General features: G+C 45.9%; 3 non-coding genes and 1 pseudogene across 3 annotated transcripts; 1 reads left to right on the top strand and 3 right to left on the bottom strand.

Moving 5' to 3' along the window:
• Positions 1-4,213: 4,213 nt before the first annotated feature.
• On the bottom strand, positions 4,214-4,287 carry TRNAN-GUU (transfer RNA asparagine (anticodon GUU)). The gene has a single exon. It is a non-coding gene; the product is annotated as a tRNA-Asn (tRNA).
• Positions 4,288-9,830: 5,543 nt separating this feature from the next.
• On the bottom strand, positions 9,831-9,902 carry TRNAH-GUG (transfer RNA histidin (anticodon GUG)). The gene has a single exon. It is a non-coding gene; the product is annotated as a tRNA-His (tRNA).
• Positions 9,903-10,601: 699 nt separating this feature from the next.
• Positions 10,602-10,675, top strand: TRNAN-GUU (transfer RNA asparagine (anticodon GUU)). The gene has a single exon. It is a non-coding gene; the product is annotated as a tRNA-Asn (tRNA).
• A 550-nt stretch (positions 10,676-11,225) lies between these two features.
• Positions 11,226-13,101, bottom strand: LOC125912164 (MARCKS-related protein-like; annotated as a pseudogene).
• Between the last annotated feature and the right edge of the window lie 2,155 nt (positions 13,102-15,256).

The following is a 15,256-nucleotide window of genomic DNA, read 5'->3' as shown; positions in this document are numbered from 1 at the left end:
AGGTAACTGCCTTGGGGGAAGTCATATTGGCCACATTTGTCATCTGTCACCTAGCAGAGATGGATCTCTGTCAAATAACAAACACGTTTATCATAAGAAGTTCATTTCACGATATGAAAACCCAAACCATGGGCACCTGGCTGGCTCAGTTTGTAAATCAAGTGACTCTTAATCTCAGGGTTGTGAGTTCAAGCCCCACACTGGGCATGGAGCCTACTTAAAACAAAAAACAAAAAAACAAAAAAACAAAATAAAAAACCCAAACCATCCACACTGATGTTACTGATGGAAGGGAACATCAACCATGTACAAATAAGATAGTTAGGTAGACAGATAAATAGACATTAAATCCAAGGACCTGACTGAGTGTGTAAAAGCCAAAACTTTCATTTTTACTGATGAGATTCAACAGAAGGACCAATGGAATATGGGCTGAAAGATCCTTGTCTACACAGATGCATTGTCAGGTACCAAATTCTATTGGCTCTGATGAGTTGTATAAATGGGATAATTTTTGCAGAAACAACCAAACACTGACAAGGAAAAATGTGGAGTTAGTCGCCCACATGCTAATTCACCCTTCTACAGGAGGGGAAACAGTTATTAGATTGTTTGCATCCAAATAAAGGCAAAAATACAATTTATAAAGAAAGGGGAGGAGGATCATATGTCTGGGAACAGTCAGTTTTTTGTCCTACTGGATAAACTGCTTGGCAGGAAATTATCAGAGAGGTTACTCTAGTCACTCTTCTCTGCATGCAGTTTATTGGAAGACTTTCTAAATATCTTGGAAGTTTAGCTGCTGAACATATGCAACAGTGTATCTCTGGATAACGTCCACATGTCTTTCTGTTGTACCTCTCTTAGTTAAGTCAGGAAGGCACCACTCCCCTTCTATACAATCAGGTATATAGAAAGTTTGTTGTGCAGGCAAAAGTATGAAGAAAAAGGCCCTCTCACTGAGTTTGAAAAATATATCAGAACATAAATCGGTGCAACTCTTACTAAAGTCAAACTAAGAAAATATAGAGAAGCCTTTGGCTTCTAGCAGAGGGGAAGTAACAGAAACCAGATTTAGCCTCATTTGAAAATAAAAGAAACACAAGAACAGATAATATACATGAAATTATGGTTTTCAAGATCCTGGAGATCAGGCAACAAAGAATAGCAACCCCCAAGAGATGGGAAAGAAAGAGCTGAGACCTATGGTTGTCCCAGCTTACACTGTCAGGTGCAAAATCGTTTCCAGATGTGGTACAGGAAGGGATCGGAGGCAGACAAAGAGACTGTATTGAGGAAATGAAGCTGAGGTCTGAGGAGAAACAGCCAGAGTTCATAGGACACAATACCAGTGAGGAAACAGCTGGGCAGAGAGAGAAGCCAGGAATTCCATCTCCAGGACTCTGTGGATCATGAGCTCAGTCCCTGATCAGTGAGCTCATGCTTGTGAAGAAACTATCTGAGGTCATGGGAAGAAACATATGAAAAGATTATGGAACAGGGCCTGGCATTCCCATAGGGCAGGAAAGAGTGCCTGTTCCCACTAGGTAGACTGGAACTATGCATAATTTGTTCTGCTTCAGTAGTAAGAAATAGTCCTAGAATGAACACTGTTCCTGAACCACCTAAAAAATCCTAAAAGCAAGATCCAACAGGATCAGTTTATAAGTCACTTAACTATACCCCAGAATAACAATCAAGAATATGTATAGAAACACCAAAATAGCCAGTACCCAAGAAGGTAAACTTTGACAATGTCTGGGATCCAATCAAACAATGCCAGGCATGTAAAAACGTGACCCGTAAAGAGAATAATCAGTCAATTGAAACTGAACCAGAATTTACACGATGTTAAAATGATCAGAGACGACTTTAGGACAGTTATTATCACTTATATATGTCCAAAGAGTTAAGTAGAAATGTGGAACATATACAAATGGCCAGAATGAAACCTTAGAGATAGAAACTAAATAAATCTACACCTGAAATAATAAATTCACCAAATGGAATTATCAGACTAGACACTGCAGAAAAAAAGATTAGGAACATAAAGATATGAACATTTGAAGATATGCAAAATGAAACTCAGGGTAAAAACAAATTTTTTAAATTTTTTTTTAACGTTTATTTATTTTTGAGACAGAGAGAGACAGAGCATGAACGGGGGAGGGTGAGAAAGAGGAAGACACAGAATCTGAAACAGGCTCCAGGCTCTGAGCTGTCAGCACACAGCCCGACGCGGGGCTCAAACTCACGGACTGAGAGATCATGACCTGAGCCGAAGTCAGCCACTCAACCAACTGAGCCACCCAGGCACCCCAGAAACAATTTTTTTTTTAATGAACATAGCATCAATGAATAGTAGGGCAACTTTAAAAGTCCTAAAACATGAATAATGGGAGTTCCTGAAAAGATCCAGGGAGTCAAATGAACCCTGAGCACAAGAAACATGAAGAAAACCACATAAAACCACATCATAATTAAATTGCTCAAATCCACTGAAAAAGATTAAATCTCCAAAGCAGCCAGAAGAAAAAGACATGGTCCATACGGAAACAAAAATAAAGGTCAGAGCTCTTATCAGAACCAGCGTGAGTGAGAATGTAGAAAACATCTTTAAGGTTTATATTTTTGAGTCAGAGAACGAGTGGAGAGGGGGCAGAGAGAGGGCGACACAGAATCCAAAGCAAGCTCCAGGCTCCGAGCTGTCAGCACAGAGCTCTTGGGGCTCAAATCCAAAAGCAGTGAGATCATAACCTGAGCCCAAGTCAGATGCTTAATGGACTGAGCCACCCAGGTGCCCCCAGAAAACATCTTTAAAGGACTAGGGTTTCCCCCTAATGGAATGTGGAATTCTATGCCTGCCCGCCATCAAGTTCTTTCAAAAATGAAGGTGAATAGGGGCGCCTGGGTGGCGCAGTCGGTTAAGCGTCCGACTTCAGCCAGGTCACGATCTCACGGTCCGTGAGTTCGAGCCCCGCGTCAGGCTCTGGGCTGATGGCTCGGAGCCTGGAGCCTGTTTCCGATTCTGTGTCTCCCTCTCTCTCTGCCCCTCCCCCGTTCATGCTCTGTCTCTCTCTGTCCCAAAAATAAAAAATAAAAAACGTTGAAAAAAAAAATTAAAAAAAAAAAAATGAAGGTGAATAATGACATTTATAGACATAAAAATGCTAAAAGACTACATCACCAGGAGGACTCCTCCAGGAAGAAGGACATTGATACCACATGGAAATCTGGAGTACCGAAGGGATGAAGGACAACAGAAAACAGAAATTATATCTGTATGGGAAATTTTATAAGATTTGTTATTATTTAAATCTGTTTAAAAACATGACAGTTTAAGGGACCGCTGGGTGGCTCAGTCAGTTAAGGGCTTGACTTCAGCTCAGGACATGATCTCACTGCTTGTGAATTTGAGACCTGCCTCTGACAGCTCAGAGCCTGGTGCCTGCTTCAGATTCTTTGTCTCCCTCTCTCTCTGCCCCTCCCCTGCTCACACTCTCTTTCTCTCTCTCTCAAAAATAAACATTAAAAGAATTAAAAAAAAAAAAAACATGACAGTTTCAGCAAAAGTATAACAATGGATTGTGGATTTTATAACATATGTAAAGTAAAAAGCATGGCAAAAATAGCATAAAGGTGGGTAGGGGAGAAATGGGAAGAGGCATGGGATCAACTGGAGGGAGACTGGTAAATTACACATGTATATGCTATGAAGCCCAAAGCAGTCGCTGAAATAACAAAAAAAGATTTATAACAAGACCACAAAGGAGAGAAAATGGAATCATGTAAAAACTGTGGTAGAGTAATTGCTTTTCCAGGACTCTATGGAAATACCTGTACAAGCGGTCAAAGATATGTCGACAGAAATGAAGACTACAGCATTATTTGTAATGTTAAAAATACAGAACCAAATTAATTTCAAAAGCACACAGAGTGTTAAACACTAGTACAAACGATAGAAGAAACTTCTATGGAAAGTGAGGCAGAGGACAGCTCTGCTTGTTCTTGCTTTTTCATACATATGCTTTAAATAGCTCTTCCCAGGATCTGGGATGACCTTCGCATAAAGGATCTAGACGGTGCAATAAAGGATCCCGAGGTGCACAGGACCCCGAAGTGCACCAGACGTAGAATGGTAATATAAGTGACGTCTTCTCCTTCTTGAAGGGAAGGAGATCACAGGACAAAGGCTTTTCAAGCCCAAACATTACGTCCCTGGGTGGGCTCGAACCACCAACCTTTCGGTTAACAGCCGAACGCGCTAACCGATTGCGCCACAGAGACCCGCTCAAGTCTGACTTTTCATCCCAATAAAGAATGAGCATGCACTCCACGCGGGGAGAACCACCCACCTCGGCAGGACCACTGTGCAGGTTCCAAAGCCTCGAAAACCCGGGAGGACGAGTCGACGGGGCTAGTTACTCGCGTTTGAAACCCTTGCCTTGGGCGATTCCGAAGGCAGAAGGGCAGCCAGCCGGACTGTTCGTTGCTGTGGCGGGAACCAGAAAATTAAAGGGAAGGTTATGGGGGGCGGGACCAGGAGGAGGTGGGAAGGAGATCAGGGGAAAACACGAAACGTGGAAAGGAGAAGTATGGACGAGACGGAAGAGACCTGCCCGGACGGGAGATGGGAAAATTGTTTTGTGGAACAGAATGGGGAGGGAGAAACGGAGAAGAGCGTGAAAGAGGACAGCACGAACATCTGTAGGTGTCCAAGAATAAAAGGGCAAAGGAAGTGTGAATATGTTTACGTAAGAACAAACTGTAGGTATCTGGCAGTGGCGGCCCGCAGGCCTGTGGTGCATGGTCACTGTGCAGTGGTTAGGGCGTTTGTGGCTGCAAGTTCAAACCCGGTAACGGCAAAGTAGTGTCTGACCCATCTTTTTGGGTTGCTCGTCATCCCAGCGCCAGAGTTAGCAGCAGTTGGAGCACAGCATACTTGGGTGCAGAGTACAGGGCTGACCCCACAGAGCCACGCGGCCACAAGAGGAGTAAATGCCACGGTGCACGAACTGGCAGGCCGCCAGCCAAAGCGAAACTTTGGGAGTTTCCTCGTCTCACTACCCAGCAGAAAACATCCCAAAGGTGAAATACCGCCTTCAGGGAGGCTTGCCTGTAGCCTCCACTAACGAAATAGTGCGGTCATACCCTTTTTTTCTGGTAAAGATATTTCAAATATCTGTGTGTGTGTGGCGGAGGGGGTGGGGAGGGGCTTACACTAAACGAGAACGAGTTTTCGAGTTTAATAAAATGCCAACAAGCGGTCCTGGTCTACCTCAGCTTGTCTTCATCTGCCATTCATTACTAGTTTTTATGGGAATAGTAAATTACTGAACTATAGTTCACATAGAGTAAAAATCACAAATCTTTAGTGTACACTTTGTTGAATGTGGGCAAATGAAATCATCACCCAAATCAAGTTACGAAAAATTGCCATGATCCCAAAAGTGTACACTGATCCCCTTTCCAGGCAATTCAGACCCTATCTCACTTAGTTAATTATCACTTGGAGGTCTATTTCCTATAGGTTACAATTGCTTGTTCTTGAAATTCAAACAAATAAATGCGTATTTTTTTGCATTTGTCTTTTTTTCATGCAACATTATGTTCATTAAATATGTCCATACCGTTATGTACGTCACTTCTTGATTTGGATATTATTGGAGTAACTTTGGTGTTATTTAGTATTAATTAGTGCTATTGATGAATATTCTTAGTGTTTTGATGCATAGTCTGTGCCGGACTTTCTGTGTACTTGTACACTCATAGAAGCACTGCAGTTGCTGGGTCATGGAGTTTAACTTTATTAGAAATCACTGGGGCTCCTGGGTGGCTCAGTCAGTTAAGCCTCTGATTTTGGCTCAGGTCATGATCTCATGGTTTGCAAGTTCCAGCCTTAGGTCAGGCTCTGTGCTGAGACAGCTCAGCCTGCCTCAGATTCTGTGTCTCTCTCTGCCCTTGCCCCACTCATACTCTGTATCTCTCTCTCTCTCTCCAAAATAAAAAAATTAAAAAAAAAAGAGATTGCCAATAGTCCTCTAGAATGATTTTGAACCAGCAACTACAGTTGCAATCGCTCTACATTCTTATCAGCATTTGGTGTATTAATTATTTTAAATACAGCCATGCTGGAGGGTGTAGAATGTTATATCTCCTTATATTTTAATTGTATTTCCCAAAGGAGTAAAAATATCCGGAATATTTCTGATAACTTTTGGTCATTAAGATATCTTACTTTCTGAGGAAAGACTATTCAAATATTTTACCTATTTTTATTTGGTTTAGTTTTTTACCACTGATTTATAAAAATAATTGAGACATTTTATTTATTTGTTTGTTTATTTATAGGGACAGAAGGGGAGGGGCAGAGAGGGAAAGAATCCCAAGCAGGCTCTGAGCTGAGAGTCCTATGTGGGATTTGATCTCATGAAGCATGAGATCGCGACCCAAGCTGAAATCTAGAATTTGAAAGGCTTAACAGACTGAGCCACCCAGGCACCCCTGAGACATTTTAAAGTAATAATGTGGCTAATATATTTTCTCAATTTGTGACTTGACTTTCATATGGTGATTTCTCATGAGTATAAGTGTTTAATTTGGGTGAAAATTTTTTAGCTTTATTTTTTGTTTATATTTATGCCTTTTTATGTTCTATAAGAAATCTTTGTACCAAATATTGTGAATATATTCTCCCAAATTCTCTATGAGCTCTAGAATTTTAGTCACAATTTAAAAATCTGTGATATGTTCTTCTCAAAATCAAAATAGTCTTAGGAGCTATCAATGACAAGGAATAAAAAATACTTCTAAAATGCTCTTAAGAGAATCTATTAGGGACTTGGGATGATGGTGTTAGCAATACTCCATGTTCACAGGAAGATTCAGAAATTATCCTTCAAACCTGTCAAGTGCTGAGTGAAAATGACTCTTTTGGAAATCTCTACAACGCAGTTTGCCCCTGGTTGCAAGAGCTGTTTACTGGATCTAGTGAAAGTCGGCATAGATAACCTGCACAGGTATTTTCTGAATTACAGTCTTCCCAAGGCTATCTCCAGTGAGTGATTCTCCCATAATATTTGGCTTCCTTTAGATGGCATTCTATTCTATTTTTTTATTAAATAGTTTTTTTTTGAGAGAGAGAGACAGGGTGCCAGCAGGGGAGAGGCAGAGAGAGTGGGAATTCCAAGCAGGTTGCAGGCTCTGAGCTGTCAGTGCAGAGCCCTACCCTGGGTTCGAACTCCGGAACTGTGAGATCATTACCTGAGCAGAAGTGAGACGCCCAACCGATTGAGCCACCCAAGCACCCTGATTTTATATATTTTAGATGGCATTTAAAAAAGCCCCGAGAGCCTATCATGCGCGCGCGCGCGCACACACGCACACACGCACACACACACACACACACACACACACACACTTACACTTGTCATATTTGAACACTTACCTCCTTCACACATTCCCCTTCCTCACTCCTCCTGGGCAGGGACCTGACCCACAATCTATCCAGCACCAATTGCAGAAGGTCCCGGGGTGGATCCAACATCCCCCAGGATTGACAACTCTACCAATTCCGTATCTCTCCTACTCCAGACCTTAACGACAAGCATTTACAGCTACCGCACGCCCACGTCATAAGGTGCCCTTGCGGGCCAGGTTCAAGGCTCTAAGCCCCAGGAGCCCAAGGCCTCTTTGATGCTGGTGTCTGTGCGGGAACACCGAGGTTGGGTGGGTCAGGCGCGATTCTCCCTCCTGGCGTCGCTTTCAGCCCTGCTTGGGAAATCGGGTCTGCACCTTCGTCTTCCTGGATCTCCTCTTTCACGACGGAAGTGCATGCTTGTAACTGCTTCTTGCACCACACCCCCTGTCTGTCCAAAAGGTGCCAGAGCTACACCTGCTCTTTCCCTGCAGCCCGCCCTGTCTGCGGGAGCTCCGGCGCCAGGATCTGGCCCAGCGAGCTCAGCACCAGGCTGGGAGCTCCTCGCAGGCCAGCAGGACAAAGTCCACACGGCGTCCGCTGGTGGGAAAGCACGCGGGACGTCACCGGAGGGCCTCCGCTCCAGCGCCACATTTCCTTTGGAATCAAGTCGGAAGGAGGCACCCCTTCCAGGAGCAAGGAGGCCAGAAACCTGTCTTCGCAGGAAGGCTCCCGGGGCCAGCGCGCCCTTTGTCTTCCTGCCCCGGCTGGCCATGGTTCCTCGCCTCTCACCCGGCTTCTCCTGCCCGCTGCTTCTCTCCCACTCCCGCTGTGTCCTTGGGGACAGGAAGCCGCCCTCTCCGTCCTCCCCGTCCTCTCCCCGCCGTCTCCCGCCGCCCCCCCCATCCCCACCCCTACCCGCACCCCCAAACCCGCGGAAAGGACCCGTCGCCTCTCCCATGCTTGCGGAGCAACCTTTTGTAACAACGGGAGGAGAGAGGAACTGCGGTCGGAAGCAACCGGTTCCCGCGCTGGTTCTCAGGGCCCAGCCCGTCGAGGGGCCCGGCTCGAGCCCGTAATCCTTGCTTCTCCTTGAGCTGCCAGAGCCTGCGGCGCCCGGAGCTGGCCAAGTCAGCGTCTCTCCCACCGCACCCCAGGGAAGAGCAGGAATATCCTGTGGGGGTCGCTCTTACCCAGAAGAGACACCTTGGCAAGCGGTCCAACAGAAGCCCGGACTCTGCGCCCCGGGCCACTTCTCGGCGTCGCTTCCGTCGGCGCGTGCAGCTCTCGCGGGGCCTTGGAGAGCGGAGGAATGATTGAGAAGGACGCACTCTCCAGTGGCAATAAAAAATCCCACTTTCCCCCAACATGCCTCACCGTCCTCCCCACTCCTCCATTCTAGCACCTCCAGGAAAGAAGAATGGTGGTCTTGTTTTTCTTGCAGATTTGTTTTTGTCCATGACTCCCTTTCCTTTAACGGACATGTATTCACATATCCACAAATTACTAGTAGAATGACATTTTTACCAGCCTTTCCCCAAGTACGGTATATTGAAATTACTTAAGCATCTGTCATTGGTCTTTAGTTTTACGCTGGTATACTTATCATTACACCATTATCATTAACACCAGAATGAAAGTGTGACAGATGCAATAACACATATAAAAAACATGATGTTGCTTGATAATGGTTAGTTAGAAAAAGTGTATATTCATTCATGTGAATTTGAAGAAAGGACAAGCCTAATCTGTGGGGGTAGACATCCCTAAAATAGCAAGGATGGATAGGCATTACCTGGAAAGTGTATCAAAGGGCCATGCTTGGATGAGAGAAAATTTGTCTCGATCCTGGTGTGATTAAACATTTCAATATTTAAATAGCTGTCCATTAATGATTTGGGCATTTTGTTCCGTGAATACACATTACTAATTTCCTTTTTAGGATAAAATTGACTATCCAACGTTAGAGACTACAACGTAGACCACGACCAGTTTGGAGTGTATGGCAAACTCTTTAAAATATGTTCTGTTTGTGTACAGCAGTCTCACTAATGTTTGAAATAGTTCCACCAAAACAAAACAAACCAAAAAAAAAGAAAAAAAAGAAAAGAAAAGAAAAAAGAAAAAACAACCCTCCATAAGACTAGACCATTTCCTTAGTGGAAGCTACATACAGGGATCATTGAGAGCTTCCACTTCATCTTTAGATATTTTCTGTTAAATTGGAAGATGTGGAGCGCGTCCAGGGTTTCCCTGGGACAGCGCTGCATAGAGCTTAGTGCACTATTGTTTGTTTTTTCCTTCCTCCTGACCGTATTGCACTTGGTGGTGGCCTGCGAAAAGTGTGGCTCTTTGCGTGCAGGTAAGGAGAGCGGCCCGTGTGGTTTCAAACACAAAGTAAAATGGAAAGCCTTGCCGTGACTCGGATTCGAACCGAGGTTGCTGCGGCCACAACGCAGAGTACTAACCACTATACGATCACGGCGCGCCACACTGCCGGCGATGAACTCAGTTCTTGCTCTGACAAATGGGATGAAATTCATTCCAGTTACTGTGCTGCTTTGTTGTTGGATAACTGCAGGTACTCGTGCTGTTCCCTCGTGTCTTGCCTTCGTTTTCCCCCTCCCCATTCGAATTCATTTATCATCTCCCCTGCATCCAGCCCAGCCCGTGCGTCTGCACAGGCCTCTGCGGGGTATCTTTGCGGTGTCCATGCCTCCCCCGCTTCTTTCCCTCCTCTATACGTTTCTCCTTTTGATGCCCCCACCTCTCACTCCGGCTCCCACCCCACCGATCGCGGCTGAGCCGAGCGCCATCAGCACAGATGGGCGGGTGAAGACGGCACAACCCGAGGAGCCATCACGAGAACCCACCAGGCGTTCAGCTTCTCTTGGGCACCTCTTGCATCAGGCTCGGGGAGTCGCAGCCCTGGGCGTCTCTGGGGGGCTCTGGTATCTGACGCGAGTGTGGAACAAGGTGTGGGTGAGGCTGTTCAGCTGGCTGTCCTTCTGCCTTTGGAATCGCCCAACGCACGGGTTTCAAACGGGACGAACACTGCATCCCAACTCTTCTCTGATTTTCCGAGGCTTTGGAGCCTGCAGTGCTGTCCGGAAAAGGCGGGTGGCTCCCCCTAGCGTTGCGTGAGTGCTTGCTCTCTGTTCTATGAAAACGTGTGCTTCCGCGGGTCTCTGTGGCGCAATCGGTTAGCGCGTTCGGCTGTTAACCGAAAGGTTGGTGGTTCGAGCCCACCCAGGGACGCACCCATTGTTTTTTTGTTTTTTTTTGTTTTAGATCGTGAAAGTCCTTTCTTTCTATCTTGTCCATCCCCTCCCCTAAAGGCAGAGAAACTCCTCCATTACCCTCCTGTCCTTATTCGTCTTGTGCACAACAGAAGGACCTAAGTCAAGATCATCACGGATCCTCAAAGACCTCGGGAGGAAAAGAGGTCACCAGGAATCCTCAAGAGTAAACATCGTTACCCTGAGTTCGTTTCAACAACGAGGTTTCTTTGCTTGTACTAATATTTATTTAAGCCTTTCCATATAGTTTTGAAATTAATTTGGTTTTATGCTTTTACTATTATAAATAATACTGCCGTCATATCCAGTCAATACTTGTATACACATCTACATGGTAGAATGCAATTGTTCTATCATAGTCTTTAGTCTTTACATGGTTTCTATAGGATTCCACTTTTTCTCCTTTGATGGTTTATTAGCTATAACTCTCTCTTTTGTTATTTCAGCTACTGCTTTGGGCTTCATAGCATATACATCTGTAACTTACCACAGTTGCCTTTAAGTGATCTCATATCTCTTCACATTTCTCCTCTGCCAGCCTTTATGCTAGTTTTGTCATGCATTTTACTTTGCGTGTGTTATAAACCTCACAATCCATTGTCATTACCTTTGTTTAATCTGTCTCTTGGTATTAGGGATTTAAGTAATAATAAAAAAATCCTATATTTTCCCATGGAAATATCCTTTCTGTTGTTCTTTATCTCCTTGGGTACATACAGATTCCCATCTAGTATCAGTGTCCTTCCCAGAGGACTTTTTAAACATTTCTTGCAATGTGAATCTGTTGGTGATGAAGTCTTTCAGCATTTGTATGTCTGTAAATGTCATTATTCACTTTCATTTTTGAAAGACTTTGGGGGGGGGGGAGGAGGCAAAGAATTCCACCGTTGAATTCCTCCCCCATCCTTTAAAGATGTTGCTCAACTGTCTTTTTTTTTTTTTTTTCTAAAGGGACATTTATTCCTTTTCCAAATGTTACAGTAAAACCAGGTGGAAGAGAATGTTTTTAACAGTTAGAAAAAAAAAGTACAAATCTAGGGTTTGGCCATTAAAAGTTATTTACAACAATGGGAGGGGGGAAAAAAGACAACAAGAAGTTGTTTTACATTACAGACCTCCCCCCCCCCAGCCTAATACTTGCTTACCAAGTCAAAAAAGAGACACAGTCGATTCACAAGCTGGAGGTTTGAATTTGAGTAAGACATTTATAAAAACCTAGACAGGGGCAGTGTCCTCCCCAGCCCAGGTGCCACTAGGCACAGAAAAAGAGACTAAAAACTCAACAGGGGTGGGGGGGGAGGGGGAGGCTGGACACTCAGGGTTTGAGGGTGTAGGCACCCCACATCCGGCTCAGGGATTTGGGGAATAGGGAAAATGTCTTTTCTACTTGGAAAAGAATTGGGGAAGAAAACCAGCAATTGCCTTCTGCAGGGGTGGGGACAGGACAGGTAAGGCCAGGAGCAGGAGCATTTCACATCACTAACCTAACTTGGGAAACTGCAAGGGACCACCTTCAACTGGCCTTAAGAGGAAGGCCAAATGGATGATGGGAGAATCCACAGGAGGGAAAAGGAGAGGGAATGTGGCTGGGAGGGGGCAACAGCCCCTTCCTTTCTGGGCACAGGAAGGCAGTCAGGGGACCTGGTCCAGGCAGTGACCTTACAAGGACAGCACAGTTTTTGCAGCTTAGAGATCACCCACCTGCCCCCACCCAGCTACTCATTCTGCTCGCTGGCGGGTGTAGGGCCACTCTCCTGCCAAGAGGCAGTGGATGGCCCTGCAGCCTGGGCCCCTGCCTCTTCTTTGGTGTCTCCTCCCTTGGAGGCAGCACTAGCCTCTGCCCCCTTGGCCTGGGGCTCCTGGCCCTCGGGGGCGGCAACAGCCTTCCCTTCCTGGGCTGTGCCTTCCTCCCCGCAGGCACCGATCTCCCCCTGCTCCTGCTCTTCCTCTGTGGGTGAGGAGGCAGAAGAATCACCCCTACCCTCCTTCCGATTATTCTTGAAGGACAGACCACTCAATTTGAAAGCCTTCTTGAAAGAAAATTTCTTCTTCTTCTCGGGGGTCTCCTTGGCGGGGACATCCGCCTTGACCTCACCGCCCTGGCTAGGGGATGCTGGCTCGATGGCATCGCCAGTGGCCCCGGCTGCCTCCTCTGTTCCGTTCATGGGGGGCGATTCCCCTTCACTCTTGGGGAAGAAGTCTCCATTGCTTTTCACGTGGTCATTCTCCATCTGTTGGCCTTAGCAGGGGAAGCGCCTGCTGCCTCCGAGGGGGTCACGTCGCCCCGGGGAGCCTTGGAGCTCTGGCTGCCCATGATGGGGGGAGGTCTGCTGGGGGGCGCCCGGAGCCGCCCCGGGCTCGCGCTGCAGGGGATAGTTCAGCCAGGTCGGCCTGGCCGGCGGAGGGGTGGGGCTCGCGCCTGAGGGGGAGGGTGAGGGGTGAGGGGTGGGGAACCGAGCTGCACCCCCTCTCCGCGCCCGACCCGCTAGCTGTGCCCGCCGCCGCCCAACTCCGCGCCAGAATGCCCTCAACTGTCTTATCATTTGTGCTGGTTCTGATGAGAAGTCTGACATCATCTTTATTTTTTTCTGTATGTATCTTAACCTTAAAACAAAATTGCCAGTTGTTTTACCAGCAAAAGATCAGTTTGTTCAGGAATAGCAGAGAATTACAATCCCAGACAAGCAAGCTAAAGCAAACCCATAGACAAGTGCACAGAACAAAAGAGAGGTATGCTGTTTTATACAGGAAAGCGGGAAGTTGGGAAGACTATTATAAATAAAAACTACTTTGGCTCAAACTAGGAGTTTTAAGTATAGGGGCTTCCCATTGGCTGAGTTGTGACTGTCTCATTGGCTGGGCTGTTGCCCGGAGAAAAGCCTCTCATTTTTCTGCAGGGTAGCAAAAGTAGTGTCCTCCTGCAAGGTCCACCTTTTACAGTTGGATTTGGAACTGAGAGCAAATGGTAAGGTATGAGAGCCCCCTCCCACCCCCACCCCACCCTCCCCCCCGCCTTGAACCTCCCCACTACATTTCAGTGAGGTTTCCCTTAACGAATTTCCATAGTACCATGTCTTTTTTCCTCTGGCTGCTTTAAAGGTACCAACCCCCCCCACCCCCACCCCCACCCCCCCATGGATTTGAGCAATTTAGTTATGATGTAACTTGGTGTGAGTTTTTAAATAGTCCTTGTGTTCTTTCATTGTATCCATTTGGCTCCTTGGGTGGGTGAGCTTATAATTTTCATTATGACTGAGGGGCGCCTACATGGCTCAGTTAAGCCTCTGACTTGGGCTCCGGTCATAATCTCGCGTCCGTGGGTTCCAGCCCCGCATCAGGCTCTGTGCTGACAGCTCAGAGCCTGGAGCCTGCTTCGGATTCTGTGTCTCCCTCTCTCTCTGCCGCTCCCCCACTCACACTCTTTCTCTCTCTCTCTCAAAAAGAAATAAAACATAAAGAAAATTAAATTAAAAAAATAATTTTCATTATGACTGGAAAATTTTCTCTTATTGCTTTTTCAAACATTTTTACTTCAAAAAATTTTCTCCTGCAGTCTTTTCAGGGATTCCAATCACTCATATATTAGGCCTTTTAAAGTTGCCCTACTATTCACTGATGCTATGTTAAGTTAAAAGCTTTTTGGGAGCGCCTGGGTGCCTGAGTAGGTTGAGCGTCCGACTTGGGCTCTAAGTCACGCTATGGCGGTTTGTGAGGTCCAGCCCTGCGTCTGGCTCTGTGCTGACAGCTGAGCCTGGAGCCTGCTTCGGATCCTGTGTCTCCTCCTCTCTCTGCCCCTCCCATGCTCATGCTCTGTCTCTGTCTCTCAATAATAAACAAACGTTAAGGAAAAAAAAAAAGACTTTAAAAAAAAGGGTTTTTTTTCTTTGCGTTTCACTTTGGATATTTCCATTGTTCATGGCTTTATGTTCCCTAATATTTTTTTACACAATGTCTAATCTCTTAATTCCATCTGGTGAATTTATTAACTCAGATGTTATAGTTTCCTCCTTTAACTTTGATACTGGTCATTTGTGTATGTTCCACATTTCCAACTTAACTCTTTGGGCATATGTAACACATAGTATCTATTTTAAAGTCTTCTCTGCTAGTTTTAACATCTTGTTAGCTCTCGTTCAGTTTCAATTGCTTATTCTCCTCCTTTGGGTTTTGTTTTTCTGCCTCTTGCATGCCTGGCAGACATTGTCACAGTGTACCTTCTTGGATACTGGCTACTTTGGTATTCCTATAATTTTTTTTGAGTTTTGTCCTGGGGCACAGTCAAGGGTGTGGCCTGCTCTCCAAGGTGACTGGGAGCAGACACACAGCGACCAGGCCTGGTAGTCGAGTGCTGAGAAGGCTTTCAGGTGGCGGTGGGACTCCGGCCTTGCTTGTGTTGTTTTTTTGTGTGTTAGTTTTCTAAATGGAAACGCAACAGCGCCCGCCGAGGCCGCCTTGGCTCAAGCCATCGCTCTTTTTGCGTTTTAAAGGACAATAGATATGGGGGGGGGGGGGGGGGGGGGGGGGGGGGGGGGGGGGGGGG

The sequence above is a fragment of the Panthera uncia genome (genome assembly GCF_023721935.1).
Source record: "Panthera uncia isolate 11264 chromosome C1 unlocalized genomic scaffold, Puncia_PCG_1.0 HiC_scaffold_4, whole genome shotgun sequence".
NCBI classification, from domain to species: domain Eukaryota; kingdom Metazoa; phylum Chordata; class Mammalia; order Carnivora; family Felidae; genus Panthera; species Panthera uncia.
The sequence above is the reverse complement of the archived record's forward strand: the minus strand, read 5'-3'. Positions and strand labels throughout refer to the sequence as shown.